Below are 18612 nucleotides of genomic sequence, written 5' to 3' on the forward strand. Positions count from 1 at the left end.
ATGGCAGCTTTAGTGGGTGCTTGTAGTTTATGATAAATAAGGAGAAGTTGAGGAAAAAAATAAAAATGTGTTTCTGACACTGCAATGTATGCCTTGGCATTTTCTTGTAAACAAGCAGTACTGTGACTTGAGCTCACCATATCCTGATATGCCTGTACTTGTTTGTGGAATGCACCACTCCCTTTAAGCCTTTCATAGAGCAAGTTATTGTCTCTTTACCCTGGAATTTGGCTTAAATTGCTGCTTTCTGATGGCTGTACAAAAAAGGGTCCATGCCTGAAGATAGGAGAGGGAAGGTTTTCGAGAGTGAATGTCTGAAACTGGTAGAGAGCTATAAAAGGAACGCTGTGAACATGTGAAGGGCCTAGGACAAATGGACTAATCAAAGTTGTAGAGGAGATTGGATTAATGAAAGAGGATGGGTGGATAGAACCAGGAAGTATGTATAGTGGGGTTCTTTAATTCATAGCTCTCATCATACAGTGAATGCATTTGTAATTTGCATGAGATTGGAAGTAATTGGTGTTATCAGGCAGTCTTTATCTCTGCTTGTCCCCTGGGCCCATGCTAATGAAACACTCTTCAATACATGACCGTCCCCTGATGTGCATTATTAGTTGGAAGGCAGAAGATTTTGGCCTCATCAGCTCAAGAATGTTTTGTTTATGGAACTTTAGCACATTTATTAAGACAACTTATTTCATGCTTTTTCCCCCTTATCTTTCAGTACATTCTAGGCAAAGAATACAATGGGTTTTTAAAGCTTGAACTTTTGGGGAGTAGGACATGCTTATCAACTGCACCTCCTCTAAACACGGAGCTTCAGTTGGGAGGAAATGGCAATCAGTCTCCTTCATTGTAGAAAATAATGACTCTGAGGTGCTGTTTTGCTTCTCTATTGTAAAATTAATAGTTACCCTTTCCACTATCTCACTTCACTGTCTCCAAGTCTCTTAGACTTCTAATGGGACAAAAATAATTAAAATCATGCAGCAAACTGGTGCGTTCACCATCCATTCAAAAATCTTACCTAGAACAGCCTGCTTGTGCGATGCTTAAAGGTTTCACCTTTCACCATACATCCATTTGTTGGCTTAGATCTTCAGTTCTAGGGCCATATGCAGCATAGATGGTAGGGCATATCTACATCCTTGGCACTTCATTCTCTGTACTCAAGACCTGTTTTTGAAGTTCATCCATAGAAAGAAATATCAACAAGGACACCCTTCTGACCCTCTGGTCTATTTTTACAACTTCCTTTATACTCATGCTATCTTTCATGCAACTATGAGAACTTCAGTCTATAATCAATGTGGCATCAACAAGTCCTCCTGATAAACATAAAATGTTCTTCTCTTGCAAGGCTTCAGGCTGGACATTTAACTCCTTTCTTGAATACTATTTTCTCTACTTTCTGCTTTAACAGGCGCCATTATACAATATGCCATTTTTTGTTTATAAATCTATGCTCTAGAGTAGTTCTTAAAAGAAGAACTCTCAGGGATCTTGAACTGTTTGTTTTAACAACAGGCACAGTGGTGGTTTGATGCTTCAGCAGTTGTTTTATAATTGCTGTTCTGTGTGGTTTTAAACACAAAAATGATAGATTATTTGTAATAGCATAAAGTTATATATTTTTGGACTGCTTTAGGAGTCAAAATTATTTTTAGAAGTATTGCAACTCATGTATCTATGTCTCTAAACTTTTTCTCTTTTATGACTTAGTATCATGTAAGAATGAAGAATATATTTGAAATTCAAAATACTGTAATACAAAAACTTGATAATTAACCGTTAGAATATGGGAGTTATTTCTCGTGAAGGAAATGCCTCCAAGGAAAAATGAAAACTTTCAAATGATGAGATTTTCTTAAAACGAACTGATTACTTATATTAACAAGAAGTTGGAAGGTGTGAAAATTACATGGCTCCTAATTGCAGTCCTTTGCAAAACAAAGTAACTGGTGAATATTTAGAACTCTTGAAGGTGGAGCTCGAAAAATTATTAGGGTGAGTTCTATGCAGTCTGTCAAGTGGTTTAAAAGTTTAACTTTCTGATAAATTCTTTTTCATCCCCTAGTTAACAGTCAGTGACAGGTTTTATACAAATCGACTACAAAACAAAGAGGTAGCCTAAAAAATAAGTTAAGATTTACAGTACTGTGTAAGACATAACTAAAACCATTAGATATATGAAAGAGTTGGGGTAAATGCTGAGCTGGTAAGGAAAGTCTCCAAAACAAGTGCTGGAAGTTCATGTGCTTAAGTACATAGAACAATGTGAACGGTGATTTTTTTTTCTATTGTTTTTTGCTTGATGCTCTGGACAATACAGTAAAATGCAAGAGCTGAGAGGTTCTCGTGGCTGCCAAGAGTTAACAGGACTGTATTTGGAAAAATCTCTCCCTAATGAGGAAATAACAGTGCCTCATTAAAAAAAAAAAAAAAAAAAAAAAAAAGCATTGTTGTAACTACTACAACTGGTGGCAAACAAAGAATCAGTTATTTGCCTGAAGCATTATGGCACATCAGCAAGAACCAAGAGTGGGTGTCTTTGAGGAGCTGATAGTCAAAGCCTCAATTAGTAAGGACTTTACCCACATAGATAATAATTGCTATTAATATTAACTGGTACTGTAATGTATTTTGAAAATTACTTTACATGTTAACTAATCTTTAGAGCTATTTTGGAAAGCTGGCAGGTAAAGGAGCATTTGGGTTCTGAAAGTAGTGTGATTGTACATCCTGTAAAGTTCAGGTGCTCAGAGTTAAATACCAGTGGTCTGATTTTCATTGGTGGTGAGGTTCTGCTGCTCTTGTCTCAGTTACATGCATTTATTGGGAAGATCACTGAGCTCCTAACTCAGGATAATTCAAAATCAGAAACAACTTGTGGCGTACTTTGCTTCAATCAATTGTCGGAAATGATGCACAACACCAGTAGCAATGAATCCTGTTTTTCTTGTTAGGTGCTCTATCACCCAGCATTCAGACTGTGGTACAATTGTTAAAATACAATAAAAAGTACTCCACTCCAAAAAGTCTATAGGGAAGAGTTAACCTCAGCTACCAGGATACCATTATTTTTTTCCTCTCCTGCTTTCTTTTCTTACTGGTTTCTGCAAGTTGGTGGGCTTCCATCTGTCTTAAGGGTATGCAGCACATGGACATAAGTCATTGAGCATGGAGGGGCTTTTACTCCAAATACATTATAATAATACAAAGTGTGTTACAGAACTTTGAACTTCTAATAGAAATTGTTACAACTGTTGTGCTGCTGCATTTGTTGTTTTACTGGTGCATTTGTTCTTTGTGCTTGTCACTCAGTTCTGGTTTTGTTGGATATGCCTATTATAATACAGTACATGCATGACAGGCTTATGTTCAACAGTGGGAAAATGGTGACTTCAGGATTCTTTCTAATAGTGTTTTGCAAATCTTGTGTTATTTTATCAGACTTCATGTGTATTTGTTTTTCTTTCTTCCCCCCCTCTGTTTTCTTTTAAAGCCTGGAAGCTTTGAGGCACTTTAACAGAAGATACAGTTACTTTCTAACCAGTTAGAACGTTAATGTTGGTACTGTTTCTATTACATTGGCTCCCAGGTCTTTGCGTTGTTTAGAAATACATTGTTACTTCTAGCCACCAGACCTGTTGTATTAGTGAAATCCTGGACAGCCCCCGTACCAGCTCAACTGAGGATGATGTTGTGAGTTATCTCATTACTCCTCCTCGCTGCCAGTGCATTACGATAAACCTCGCAGCTTGGCCCCTGTGGGAACTACACGAAATCAAAGTGAAGTTCCAATGGCCAGAGCAGTCCAAGTGCTTTATATGCCATGCAAGGGTGGCGGCAGCCTTCCCTTCCCTGCCCCGCAGGCTTCCTGGGAGCCAGGCTGCTTCTGCGGGGGAAGCCCGGTGGTTTGCGTTGGTAGAACAACGCGAGTAATTCCTGGCAAAAAGGCGGTATCTCAGCATTTGTGGAGCTGGCCGAGACACAAGTATTTGCCCTTATTCGCTTGGGGGAAGGGCGGATTTTCCGACTGCTTCCTACGGGCGAAAGGAGCGCTCTGACGGCACGGGCACGGCGCGGCGGGACCTCTGCGCGGCCTCAGCGCCTCAGTAGCCAGGACATTTCCTTGACTTTCCCCAGCCACACTGCTGCGTACCCATAAAGCCGTTTTATTCCCGGCTACCTTGGTGATACCGGCCTTCCTAACGGCAGCGATCGGTCCTGCTCTCGCCGGGGGCACGGAGGCTTCCCTAGGGCCGCGCCCCCGCCGGGCAGGCCCGGTGCAGGGCTGCTCGGAGCCGCCGGGGGCCGGGGCGCTGCCCGGGCGGGAGCCGAGCGGCTCGGAGGGAGCGGCGCCCGAAGCAGCCCAGGGGGCGGGACCGGCCACCGCCCCAGCCTATCACAGCAACGGGAAGCGGGCAGGCGCCGCCAATCGGGGGCTCGGCTCGCCCCTCGCCGCCTCGCGATTGGCCGGAGTGTGGAGAGGCGGTGCCTCGGGGGCGGGCGGGACGCTCGGGAGCCAACGGGGAGGGAGTGCGGGGGCGGGGCCGTGTGAGTGCTGCGCGCCTGCCCCAGTGAGCGCCGGGGCCGGGCGGGGCGGTGCGTGCCAATGGGGCGGCGGGGGGGGGGGGCGGGAGCGCCGCGCCGGGACGTCGAGGTACCGGAGGGGAGAGGCGGCGTTGGGATAAAGCCGGCGAGGGATGCCGGTGTCGTGTGTCGCTCACCGGCTCCCACCAGGGTCGCTCTGAAGTGTGGGGGGAACCGCAGCCGCGCTGAGGTAGGCGGCGGCGTCTGGGGCTGCGGCAGCTTCCACCGGCGGCAGAGGTGAAGCGGCGGCGGAGCCGGGATCCGGTCGTGGCTGATCGGAGGGAGGAGGGGGCGCCTTGCCCCGACGGGAACAGAGCCTGCGGGTTGTGCTATACGGCCCCCGGCGCTGGCCCGGCCCCGGCCCTGGCCCTCGCCGCTTTGTTTACGGCGGGGAGGGGAGGGACGAGAGGGAGGGCAGCGTGTGGCCGGGCGGCCCTGCCCGCCGTCGCTGCGGGGGCACGAGTAGGGCGGAGACGGAGCAGGGATCGGCAGTGCTGCGTGCGCTTGGCGCCGCCCGGCCGGCCCCCACCTGGGCTCCGGACCTCCTGCCCGGGGGAGACGGAGCCTGCCCCGATCCCCTTCGCGGCCCGCGTTCCGTCGCCTCGCGCCCTCTTCCGCCCCTTCCTCCCTGGCCGCGGCCCCACCCGTGCCTGCCCAGCCTTCTCAGCTTCCTAGCCGGCGGCCCCCGGAGCTCCCGGGGTGGGAGCGGTGCTCGCACAGCCCTGCGGGCCGAGCGTGAAGTGGCGGCGGCTGCCGCCGGGCTCGTCCCGCCCCACGCCCGCACCCGTCCGGCCGGCTCCGGCCGCCCCCCGCGGCACCGGGGCCGCGCAGCCGCCGGGCAGCCACCACCGCGGGGGATGGCGGGGCTGGGAGCGGGCCAGGCCGGCCGGGAATGGCGGGACGGAGCGGGAGGGTGGCACGGAGCCGGGCTTTGTTCCCGGCCCCGCCCCGCCTGGGGGTGCCCGGGGGCTCCGGCGGAGAAACGCGTGTCCCGGCTCCTGGTGGGGAGGGCGGTGCGGGTGAGCAGCGCCGCCCCCGGCCGCCCGCGCCGCCCTCCGCGCAGCTGGCCCGCTCCCCCGCCTTCGGGTGAAACTTGGGCGACCTGAGCGGCAAACTAGGGGACGTGTGTGCGCGCCCTTCGCTTAGTGTGCAGCGTCTCGCTGATGGAGTCGCTCTGAGGTGCTCTTAGGAGCAAGTTTGGCTTCTACAGTTTTTACAGTCTCAGATAGGCGTGCTTGTGTGGCTGTAAGTATTGTAGGGGCTTAATTAATTTTATCCTCTCCACTTTCATGTGTATGTTTCTAGTACTTTGGTAATGTGATAATTTTTGCTGCTCAGTGGGCGGTTCGGTTTGTTTCTTGACCAGAAATCACTGTCTGGCAATCAGGGTAGCTCTAGCTAAAACATCCTAAAGAATCAGATGGAAAACTTAAAAAAACCCTTGAAAACCCAACAAATCTCAAATATTTTGGTGGTCACTCATACTGAGGGAGTTGCAAAAGCGATTTGCTAATACGGTCTTGAAGGCAATCTGGAGATGAGGTAGAGAGATTTCCTTCAGAATTACAGATCTGAAATGGACATTAGGAAAGAAATATACTAAACCAGAGAATGAGTTCTTTGCTCCTTTGTGCACTGCATATCTCCCTGCTGCAGACTTCATGGAGTATATAGAGTACTTCGAGAAAGAAGGTGATTTGCTGATTGAGGGTTGAGCAAAGAGTGAAATTGACTGTCGTTTCTTAAGTATTTCCTCAACGTGACGTTTCATCAGTAGCCTGTTTCAGTTGCTTTGCTTCTGTGTTGTTACTGTCATGCTGAGGATATGTGCCGAATACTTCAGAATCTTTGTGGAAGATCGTTGACCAAGTGCTGTAAAACCACACTGATTCTTATCTTGTGACACTATCTCAGGAAGGAAACAAAACTCCGTAAAAAAAAATGTGTTGCAGGTTTAGTAAGTCACGTATTTAAAGATGAGAACATTTTCACTGTCAAAAGCTTGCTTTATCTGTGTTTTTTAGAGGCCCTTAGTGGTACTTGATGGTGGTTGTTGACAGTAGAAAACCGACTTCCCTGGGCAAATTGCTACTGTGAATGACTCCTTATTTATATTCCAAAATTGATTTGGTTAAAGCCTGTGCTGACTTCTCTGGAAGTGGTATCCTTGGAGCAGAGTGGTGGTATGTTGCTTTGGGATGTTGTAGAGCACTGTTGCTGAGCTTCATTTCAAAAGAAAAGTTGTTTAATTCTTCTGTGAGGTTAGTTAAGGTAAAGTTGGAAAATTCAACTAATTCTGTTTCTATTTGGCTGGCCTAAGTGAACCGAAGCGTGGTGATAGGTGGTTTTCGTGTAATAGCATAATACTTTTGGGGAGAGAAGTTGTAGGTTTTAGAGGCTAAGGCAAAAACTAAAACTGTTCATTTTTCATGTTAATGTATTAAAGCTTTGCAGAGTCATCCTGCTAGGCTTCAACAGCTCAAGAGTGGTCCCCATATGTTTATTTCACTGTGAATGCTTGTCTTTCTAATTTTGGGTGATAAAATTAATTGCTATGCTGAAAAGTTTTTGCTAATACAATTGAGATCATGCTGTCTGTATTTACTTTTTCTAAGAACTTAAGAAGATTATAATTCCCTCCAGTGGGTATGCATCAAGGAAAACAACTTGGAAAACTGTGTGTTCCACATCAGACAGGAGTTGCCTATTTTACATCTAGCTTTGTATTTCAGGGGGTTGTCTTCATCATCTTGCCTGGTGAAAACTTCTTCATTATTGCGTAAAGGACCAAAGGACAAATTTAATTTTTTTGTCTGAGTTCCTTAGGAGACATGAAGGCAAACTTTTTGCTTCAATGGTCTTGCATATTACAGAACATCGGTTTATAATGTGCTGCCTCTAGCTTAGAGTGCCATGAGTTTTTAGCAGTTTAGCCTACATTTAAGCCTTAGTTTAACAGAAACTATAGGTGTTGTGCAAATAATGTCAGAGGAAGGAGCTATATGCACATGTGGGTTATGTGAGTTACTGTGAGAAAAATGAGGATAATGTTTCAGGGTTTGTGACCTTGTACCTGTAGTTATTGGCCTCCCTTACCAGTAGAAAATGTGATGTATCTTATCCGTCAGTGGGAGGGCAGCTGGCCTAGCACAGAGCCTCGCTGTGGTTTGCTGCTTTGTACAGCTCCTGCGTGCTCGCACCCAAATAACTTTGAACCTTTACCACTTTTGTATCTGTAGTAATCCTCCCAGGAATTACAGTGGGCTGGAGAAGTGTTGCAATGTTAGGAGGTTTTAGAATTCAGCGTTATTCTTGTCTGGTCTTGCTCTAAATCCTGATGAACTCCAGTAGTAAATGTTAGCCAGACTGACTCAGCTAGGGTTGCTTCTGCCTTTTTATATTGACTAAAAGAGCAGTTCTTTCTGGTATTTAGCTTGCTTATCCTCAGTGCTTGACAGTTAATTGTCTGAGTATCTGTGAACTGCCATATAGCTGTCTATTCTAAGACTTGTGTTGTCCTTCCTTTCCTTCCTTCCCCTCCCCCAAATCTATTATAATCCTAATTCCCTCTGACATGAACACCTCCCAGGAAGAATTACGGAATACAGTCTCAAACAGCAAGTGGCCAATACCATCAGTGGAAGACATCAAAAAGGAAAAAAATCCCGTTGAACAACAGTATTTGCTCTGGACATGCTTCAGTTTTGAGGGATTTTTTTATTTATCCCTAAGTTTTTCCTAGATTTGTTTGTGTGCAAAAATAGAAGAGGAACAAGTATTAAAAACAAAACCAAATGAAACTTCTAAGGTTGAGTTTGAGGTTCTCTGAAATGTCTAAATGTTTGGTCTGGTACAAGGACTTAGTGCCCAGAAGCTGTTGCTTTGGGGTTTTATTGGTTTGTTCTTTACATGGGTATTCTTGCCTTTGTCGCCAGAAGCAACATGAATTGTTTTTTGTGGTTAGTGACAATAGTCAAAAGCTGAGCTGCATGGAGTTTGCACAGACCTTGTGACAGGAGGACCTTTCTTCCATCGTTCCAGCTGCTGCTTTGACAGCTGGTCCATACAGGTGTAAGAGAGCTTTACTTTTCAAGAGCTGGGGCTGGGCTAGCTGAAATAGCTGCAGACAAGAGTGTCTAGCAGTAGGCTTGGCTCTATCGACATGCCACTAGAGTGGTGCAGCTGGTCACTTTGGAATTAGTGTGGTGATCTATTTTCTTCTTACTCCCTGTTTTCCAGAAAATGGGAGAAGACTCCTGGCTTGGACCTTTTTTTCCCCTCTCTTCTTTGATTTTTTTTTTTTTTAATTACAATTGAAGTTAGATGAGATGATCATGATAGTAAAACAAGCTTTGTGTGTTTTGTCAGCTAACTATTGGAAGGCTGCTTCAAAATTAAATAACTGATACTTGGGGAATATTTGCAATATTCAGGTTATATGTTAAAGCAGCTTGTCAGTGGCAGTTGCCAACATTTTTTTTGGTCTTAGGTAGCAATTCTTTCCTTTTATTGTTTGTTTCCCCTTATCTTTAGTGTGTTTCTAGAGAGTAATAGTGTAATTTTGCTAAACCAGATAAACCAGACTCTCCCTTGTTTGGGTGAGATTTCTTGTTCACCTTATCATACTAAAATGCTATCATTGCCTTCTTCATATATTAGTTAGTCTTTTTAGCATGCATTGGCCAGACTTCTATAAAGTATTCTAGGGAAGGTTCCAGTGGGACTTTATAAAGGTTTTTTAATTCTCTGGTGGGTGTATCTTGCTGGTAAGCCTTAGGGATCCTGTTTTCCTTCCATAGTCCTCTCAAGGTTTCTCTTTGTCTTCATAAACTGCAACTTTTAACAAAAAATATTCCTGCTCAGTTATGTTACGTTAAGGGGGAAGAGAAGCTGTAGGTTAAATGCAGCTTTAGTAAGTATCACTTTTGCCAACAGTCCTTGGGCCTACTATAGTTTGGGTCCCAGTGGGCATGGTGTTAGTCATAGTTGTGCAGAGAGTATTCAAGGAACTCAAAGATACCCCAGCAGCATGCAATAGGCTGGGGTAGAGCACAAAGTAAAGTGGAGAAGAGCACAAAGTAAAACGGTGTGTGCTGGAAAGATCCTTCTGAGGTTATGGGTAAGACCTGCCTTGCAATACGCAATCCCATTTGCTTAGCCTTTCACAAGCTTCCTGCTGCTGGAACTTTCACTGCTCATTTTTTGTAGTAGTCTCAAGGACAATAATTGTGTAGGTTTTGCCAGCCCTGTGCAGTTAAACTTGTTTGTTTGGAGTAACTGAATATAATGTTGGACATCTTTATAAAATAAGAGCTTGAGAGAGCGTAAAAACTACAAATAGAGATAGTTTTGTTGTACTTGATCCAGAAGATAAGCCTCTAGTAATTCAATGTGAGAGACTGTTAAAAGAGAATAAAAGAAGCATAATTAATTTTTTTTAAAAGTGAAGAAATATCTATACCATAAGGCTTGGGAATGCTATGATAAAATGAGACCTCAGGAATTTGCATTTGAAGTTGATATTGCAAAGAGTGACTTTATTTGTCTGCTGGTGTTGTCCAGTTGTGCAAAGTAAAGAAGCATCTTCTTTTGTAAATGCCGTGCCCTAAAGCGGACTTGGAACAAACAGCAGACCTGGACAAAGGCTGACTCTCTTTAGAGGCATTAGCATGGAAGATAGTTGAAGTGTTCCTAGTAATTTTTATCTGTCTTTCATGAGAATAGTCCTTATCAACACCACTCCTACTCTTGTGCTAAATGAGAAAGAGCTGTTGGGGTTGTGCCCATAGCAGCTGGACATTTTGACATTGACAGAATTTTCATGGTTTTTAATTAAACTAATCTAATCTGTCAGTAATGCTGATTATGTTAAAAAAAAATTGCTGTAAGCAAAAATACTTATATTTCTATCTCTGTAGACATCGTCCAAAACCAATGTCATCCGAAAAGCTGAAGAATTACTGCTCTGTGCATTGTGACTGCTGACTGGGTGATGAGTAGCTGCTGGTCCCATGATGGCTGTTGGAGTGACTCAGGGGGCTCCTGGATACCCCACATCAGCTCATAAAGAGAAAGGAGTTGCAGATGAGTGCTCTTATTTTTGGCAGGAGTAGCAGTATGTGGAGGTCTCCCTGACATCTTTACTTGGATATGGCAAACCCGTTTCTGTTTCTTGACACAGAAATCATGGAGATCGTGCCCCATTTGCTCTGTTTCTTCAGTTTAGACCTTACCACTGCCACCCTCTTAGAAACTACTTTGGTGGTAGATATTGCATACAAAATTGGGGATCAGAAATGTTTCTTCAGATGGAGTTGATACATGTGTTTGTGTGTATATTTATACATATTTACATGCACCTACTTGCAGAATTGATAGGTGAATAGCTGGGGAGGGTGAGAGTGGTGGATAGGAAGTGTGGGAGCAGAAAGCTGGGTAAATAGAAGCACAAAATAAGTAGAGAACAAGCTTTTGGTGCAGGAAACGGAGAGTTTTTACCTACACATTTCTTTAACACTTCTGTATAGTTTTGGGCCTTTGCTGTATTAGGGGAAAAAATGAACCTTATTTAAAAGCATTTAAGAACACTTTTCTTCCTGTAAGTAGTGATCAGGCTATGATATTATAGCCTGTAATTCAAAATCTGTAAACAAACCAGCAGTTAGGCACAGACTATATTTGTATTTTTTGTGATGCTGAGGTAAATTGTGTGCAACTGCTTTGATTGAGTTTGAAGCCCAGCCTTGTATCTCCAGTGAGAATATCTAAAGAAGGTACTGCATAGTGTATTCTATGTTATGCCATAGTGCAAGTTGTTGTTCTCTTGTCTTACCTTTTTAAAGTAAGAATAAATAGTTCTGTTTTCAAGTATTTCCTAGTCTCCATAATTTGAAAGTAGCTTTTATTGCATGTTCCCTTCAAACCATATCTTGTATATATAACTCTTACATATAACTTACATAGTTTAAAGGCATAAAATCTTTGTGTCTCCAGTGATACAGATGTTCCAAGTTTAAGAACTGGCATATGTTAGGGACACAAGGCATTCTGAATTTAGCAGGTGGCTGTTTGAAAACTACTATGTGATTATTATGGGAAGACTAGAATGCATAGGAGAGAGAGAAATCACTAGGGCTTTAATAATGTTTTGTGCCTAGCAACAAGAAGAATAATTCAGCTACTTTAGTGTTTATCTTATTGTTATGCTGGAGAATGCAGACTGGCCTCATTTGAGCTTTTCTAAAAGTGAAACAGCAAGTTCATATCTCACCCTGTGTAAATACAGATTCTATGAACTCTTCAGGTTAAATGCTGTTTAAGAAAAAAGAATGGGTTGAGATGGTCTCCAAGTACAACAAAGTCCCCATTCTGATCATTGTAGTTCAAAAGCAGTTAGCACTACTGCTTTTTATGCAGTGTTTGTATTCTGTTTCCAGAGGCCAGAGATAATTGCACTAGATTGGAATATATAAATTGAAATGTTTTTCTGCAACTGCTTGAGTACCTAAGAAATCTGCTAACTGATGTTATACTTGCTATATTATACATTATTTATGTTCTACTTCATTGTTGTCAGATCAGCATACTTGAAGAACTACTGGTGTTTTATATATAGGACCTGAGTTTAATCTCTGTTGAAGATGCTTTGAGGGGAGGAAGTGGGGAAAGCAGCTTCCTGCTTTGTTCAAGGGAGTAAAGTGGTGTGGCTTTTTTTAGTGTGGGCGGGGCAGTGGGGAGGTGTTATTTATTTATTTAATTTGTCTAGCCCTTGGTACTTAATGTGCATAATGTTCATGTTGGTTCCTCCTAATGTTATATCATAACTAAGAAAAATTTCCACATTTTTCCTTGTATAGATATAGTAACAGAACTGGTCAGTGTTTTATAGTTTTTGGCACTTTTTAAAAAAGAGAATGTATTTTTAGCCTTAACAGGCTGTTAAGGGATAAAATGTTCTACATAAGATGTTGATTTTTTATCGTTCATTAATTTCAGGTGCTTGAACCCTGCTAGATGCTGATCTCCAAAAGCTGATTGAATAAAAAGGGATTGTGTGTTTTGGTTTGAGATACTTTCAAAAATAGGAAATTGCCAAAAGCAGTTTGAAGGTGTGATATAAGGTCCTGTTCTTTGGATCTAATTTATTTCGTTTCATGCTTATAGGCTCATTTTTAGTTTAGCTGTGCTTGCAATTTATTTTGTAAAAAGGAAAAAAAGGAGTTTAGTTTCTAAAGTCATTTAGCATTTTTTGCATTTTCTCAGTTGTTGCTACAGTGGTGGTTGTGCAGAGGTCACAGTTTAAAGCTCCTTGCCTACCCTGCACACTCATGGAAGTTCTCACTTTTCCTGTGGCTGAAACTTTATTAATATAGATGATGGCGAGCAGGGGTGTTCAGATGAATGCAAACACTCCAGACGCACTGTTGTGTTTTACTGTTGCAGGCAGCGGTGCATCTGAGGAAAAGATGATGGTTGTTGCTCTTGATAAGGGTCTGCTGTTTTCCCTTCCTAGCACACATGAAATAAGAAGGCACACGGGTGATGATGATAAATTCTAGGGGACATAACTGCATATTACACAGACTTAGCTTTACCTGTTTGCCTGGTAGAAGCAACATTCCTTTAAGGTAGTCTGAACATCTGGATTGCCTACAACCTCTGATACTAAGAGGGAAGAACTGTATTTTCTTGGTCCTCTGCAGATCACTTGCAGATTGAACACTCTTATTTTGCAGTTTCATGAAAAGCAGCACAGAAATACTTTCTCTTGGATTGCTAGTTCAAATTTATAGTTCGTGTAATAGAAGATAGCTAAGGTCACTTTTGGGGGGAGCCCAAAATATTTGGTTCTGTACTACAGCTGAGGAAACACTCCTCTAAATCAAGAACCAGAGAATAGCAGGGGTAAAGGAGCAATGAGAGGGCATTAGCACCACGGGAAGGTGTAACTGCATCACTGGTTTCTGAAGGCAGTAGGTTCCTTGTCTTGTGGCACTAGTAAAGGCAATTTTTCTAATGAGAATAATCTGAGAAACTGAAAAGGTCGTAGGCCTAGATGAAAATATCCATTCTGAATTTTGGCATACTCCTAATACTTTGAAATGAGATTCCAAGAGATAAACAGTTAAGATTCAAAGAACAGGCAGGGTTTGTGGCCCTGGCCCGCTGGATATGATTTGGGATTCACTTAGTTCCTTTTCATGCTAACTAAGGAAAAGAGAATTCAAATAACCCATTTTAAAATAATTATTACACATTTAGTACCAAGCCCCCTCCTAAGTTTATCTTGCAAATCCTTCTTCACTGCAAATGGAAGTTCAATTTTCAATTGAACCTTGTCAGTTTGTAAATGGAGAGCTATTTGTAATTCTTGGGAGAAAAAAGTGTTGAACCAGTAAAACACATGTAGTTCTCAAGTGCAGGTGGTTGGATATGTTCCAAAGTTTTGTTATGGCAGAGATAAGCAGTTTTTTCTTCTTTTCCCATGAATCCTCTTAGGTGATCTTGATATACCTTGTGAGTGTTACCTCATTTCCGTATCAGTTATGTAAAAGCTGAACCTACATTAATTTCATGCCAATGATCTATGCATCTTCCAATTGAAATATTTGTATTTAATGAAGTTCTCCCTGCTCAAGTCCCCTGAAGGGTTGGATTTTGTATTCGTGACACTGTGTCTTTCCTGTTTACGACTTTTGTGGTTCCTCACAGTTAATTGATCAGCAGCCACCCAGCCTCACTGGTTGTGTGGATTGTGGAGTGGAAAAAAACCTTACTTTTTTTCAGTAAGGAGATGGTTGGTGAAATTGGGAGAATACTGCATGACCACTGTGTTCTTGACAGCATTTAGTAACACTCAGTTCATTATGTACCATTTTAAATTTGTGGTGTTGATTGTTGTTATATACTATTAATATGCTTAAAACTTTTACAGGAAGCAAAAGAACCAAGTTGTTACTAAAAATCTGTTGATACACAGTGTGCCAAGCTTCAGTAAGGAAATGGAGTATATTTGGGTATGAAGAAGGAAACTTCATTCTCCCTCTTTATTCTTATGGCATCCAATTTTATGAGGTAGTTAGCTTAAAAGTGGCTACTGTAATATTCAGGTGCCCTCAAGCTCTTCTTTTTGCTATTTCTGATGTCAGTCACCAGTATCACTTATTTGAGAGGACAGCAAGCCATAAGCTCAGTATAGTCTAGTAGTGCAGGCTATTGCTGAGGAAAAGGTTGGGAGAACAAGGGAACTGGTCAGCCACTGGAAATATTTCAGCCCTCTGGTATCATTTCCCAGTGCTGTAGTGGAAAAAATGAGTAATTAGTCTGTAACAGGGAAGTCTTGTATATAGTCAATATGTTGTATAATAAAATCTAGTTTATAGTTACAATGTTGCTTTCTTCCTTCTACCCCCTGTACAAGGCGTGGTGTAAGTTCACAAGAGGACAGGTGAGCTCACAGGGGGTGGTGTGTTGTCTTAGGAGTGCTTGTGACAGCAGGTTACTTAGCTCTAGAAAATGCTGAAGTTACAGGCCCGCCACAAGTTTGGGTGACCATAGTGCCATTCTGTAAATGTTTGCCCCTAAACTTCAAAATTCTTGTTGTAATTTTTAAAATGATGTCTTAAAAACTCATATAGTTTGTCTCTGCCTTTATTCTACCTGTGTAAAAGCAAACAGTGTGTTGAAGCCTGGTTAGGGTTTGTAGCATGGAAACGCCAATTACTTCTAGCAGTTGGCTAAAACTATTAGTATTTCTTTCTTTTGAAGTATCATCTAATTAAATCTTTTGGGCCAGTAATAATAAAGAAGGCCCTAATTTAGTGTGTTGTACGTATCTTTCTAAATGAACGTGCTGACACTTTGATTTCCTGCAACATCCCTGAAGTTTTTGGAAGTGATCTGCTGTACCACCTCTCCCACACTTAGCATTGGCAAAAAGTATGCTGAATTGGAGCATCTTAATTGCTGCTCAAAAGGTAAAAGTTGAGTTCTGTCTTGCATAGTAGCCAACATTTTAACAGCTACTCTGTGAATATAATACAACAGCTTGAAAATAATGCTCTTAAAACATACCACCACCCCCCCAAAAAAGTTTATGTAATAAACAGTTACATGTGCTGTTACTTGATCAGGTTTGAGGTTGGCTGGATTTTTAGTTGCATTTTCCAATTCAGGTTGTTAGAGGAGTTCTCAATTCTTTTAGATATAAAAGCTTAGAGGTAGCATCAGTTTTCTTTCAACTAGTTTTTGAACCTTATGATAGCATACCTCTTGTACTTTCAACTTTATTATGTTTCTTTTTTTCATGTTCTACTTCTTAACTTTTCATCTTCCATCGGAGTGAACCCCAAACACTGAAACTGCACCTCTGTGATACCTTTGACTTCAAATCTGATAAAGGATAGTTATATTTTAACTTGACGGCTGTGGTTAGGAAATGAAGCCCAATGAACCAACAATATGCTGTAGCTACTGTAAGCTTCACTGGCATCTGTTGGAGACTTTTGACCTTTTTGCTACCTTTACTGATACTTTATTTTTCTTGTAGTCGGAGTTAATCTGATCAGATTGATTCTGTAGAATACCTCAGGTTGTATTCAAATTCAGCTGTAGTTCTACTTGAAGTTCTGGGCAGGAGCTACGATATAAAATTCATTATTGCTCAGTGTGTACCAAAAAACTCGAGTACATTGCATGGATTTTCCCACCCTCTGGGCTCTTTCCAAACAGTCTGCCAGCTGAACTGACAGTACCTTCCTAAAGCTTGGATGATCAAGTCAGTTTTCAGCTTAACTTTATCTCCTTGCTTAAGCAGCTGGGCTGTTGGGTGGTGGTGTGGTACGAGAGGGAGGTTGAATCTGATGAGGCAAAGAAGGACGATGTGTTTGTAGGTGTTTGCTTTGAAGGCAGCAAGCAGGGAAGCCTCTAAACAGAATTGATTATGTACCTGTGAATGTATGTTTTGCTTGAGATAGTGAGCTAAAGTCAACATATGCCAGGGTGGACTTCTGTCTGGGTATTCTTTCAATTTTATGAAGGGTAATAAGGCATGGGTTTGATTTTTGTTAGAGTGCTGCTCACAGTGAGTGTATTTGGGGAGGAGTTAAAGGACATATGACCCACTCTCTTTCAAACTGGAGTGAATGTAAATTTTGGCATGAATTGATTTAAACTATTGCTTACCTTAAATTAAAAAAAATGGAGCAAAAAGAAGAGAAAAAAGTGAATAGTACAGTTTATTATAGCATCAGCTTGCCTCCTATTTGTAAAAGTTTATCTAATTTTCTTGCTTGTCTCACAGTCCCACTTTTAAGCTTTCTTTTACATCTTAAAATCTCCAGGATGTGGCTTTTTACTTTTAGATTACACTTATGTGGGTCTCTCTTTTGTATTTTTGGAAACACTAATTAAGAAGTGGAACAAATTGTACATAAAAGAATTGATGATGATTGAAAAGTTCACGCATCCTTAAAGGAAACTACTACATTTGTGCTGCATCAGAGCACTGAAAATCGTGCTGATGTACAGGGTTTTTTACCTACCTGGAATTTTTCAAGCTATGAATTTTAAAAAGAAGAAAAAAAAAATTCCCCATATAAACTAGATGTTCTGGAGTGGTGGATTGCTACTGCATGATGAGACTTGAGTTGTTAAAAGCAGTTGAAAGTGCCTGATCTGCCTTCAGGGTGAAATGAAAAATACTGAAGTGCTTTTACTGTAGTTTGGCGCTATAGAAGAACAAAAACAAACTGCTGCTTAGGCAAGTTGTGGCAAGTATGTCAGTTGCATACAAATTTCTATTCTGAAGGAATCTCCAGAAGTTCTCAAGGCTTTGTTAGGAAGACCCAGCTGAAGTACTGTTTGTTTCTTTTTCTGACCACATCCTCCTGCTAACTGAGCAGACGAAAAAAAAACCCAAAAAATCAGTAAAGAAATAAATAAAAGGACTAATATGAAAAAACTGATTCAGAATTAGTTGTATTTTAGAGTGGCTATGTATGATTAATAAAAATATGTTTGTAACTAAAGAGCAATTAAAACCCTTCATAAGAATGGATGGATGCAGAATATGCTGAGCGTGGGAAACCAGATGTTATTTTGGTGTCAGTTTGAATTTTTCTCTTTCATGGGGAAAAAATCATTAAGAATCATTAGCTTCTGAGCAGAACAGCAGTTTTGAAGACATATGTAACAGATTTTTATAGTTAACTTTTCAATGATAAATTCGGAATTCTGAAGGGTTGGGAAATTGTTGTCATCTCTGTTAAGTGTCTACAGTTTGATTGTATTTTCTCATTTCTTTTTCAGAGTTCTGTACTTCATTTGTCTGTACTGTGTTTGGAGATCTTTCTCCAGTTTTTGGCTACATACCAGCCGACTCAAAGTTGTTTACATCTTTGTCTACTCTTACATCTCGAAGCACAGCGTTGGACTCGGGGGGGAAAATGTCTTGATGGATTGATCCTAAGTGCAACATGCTAACAGCCCGCCTCAGTGGTTAACAATGGCTTCTAAGTGGTAAGGTCTTTCTCTCAGTACTCTCATAAATAGATTTTCATGTATCTTTTTCTGGTTTTGCTTGTCTGTATTGTACTGTTGACACATTTTGAGCTGCTACTTCACATATCAATTATCTGACTACAAGACCGTCGGTACGGTGTTAAATCCAGTAAGAGCATTTGATTTAATACAGTGTAGTAAACTGATCATGGCCAAAAGTGAACGTCTAAGGAAGAGGTCAGGAACAGGGCAAATAGCCTTCTAGTCACCTGCAGCTTGGGGACTTCTGAAGCAGCTGTGGTCTCTGTGCGTTTAGTAATTCTCGAATTGTAGTATTGATTTTGTGTAATTTCTGTATGTTCAGCAGTTCTCTCAAGTTCTTTCACGACCGTCAGTGCTCCGCGCGGCTCGGAGCTGGCGGCAACAGAGCCCTCCCTCCTTCGGGTTGTGCGCGCGGGCGTCTGCGCTCTGCCCCCTTGTGGGTGAGGCCGGGTACTGCAGTGCAGTGGCAGA

General features: G+C 42.0%; 1 protein-coding gene across 1 annotated transcript in view; it reads left to right on the top strand.

The window, feature by feature from the left end:
- The first annotated feature begins 4654 nt into the window (after positions 1–4654).
- FRYL (FRY like transcription coactivator) overlaps positions 4655–18612 on the top strand; it is a 164199-nt gene continuing 150241 nt past the window's right edge. Inside the window, exons 1-2 of the mRNA XM_082282117.1 lie at positions 4655–4789; positions 17908–18117. The gene's annotated coding sequence lies outside the window, so the exon portion shown is untranslated. The remainder of the gene's footprint in view (positions 4790–17907; positions 18118–18612) is intronic.

The sequence above is a fragment of the Coloeus monedula genome, assembly GCF_965178545.1.
Source record: "Coloeus monedula genome assembly, chromosome: 5".
Lineage (NCBI taxonomy): Eukaryota > Metazoa > Chordata > Aves > Passeriformes > Corvidae > Coloeus > Coloeus monedula.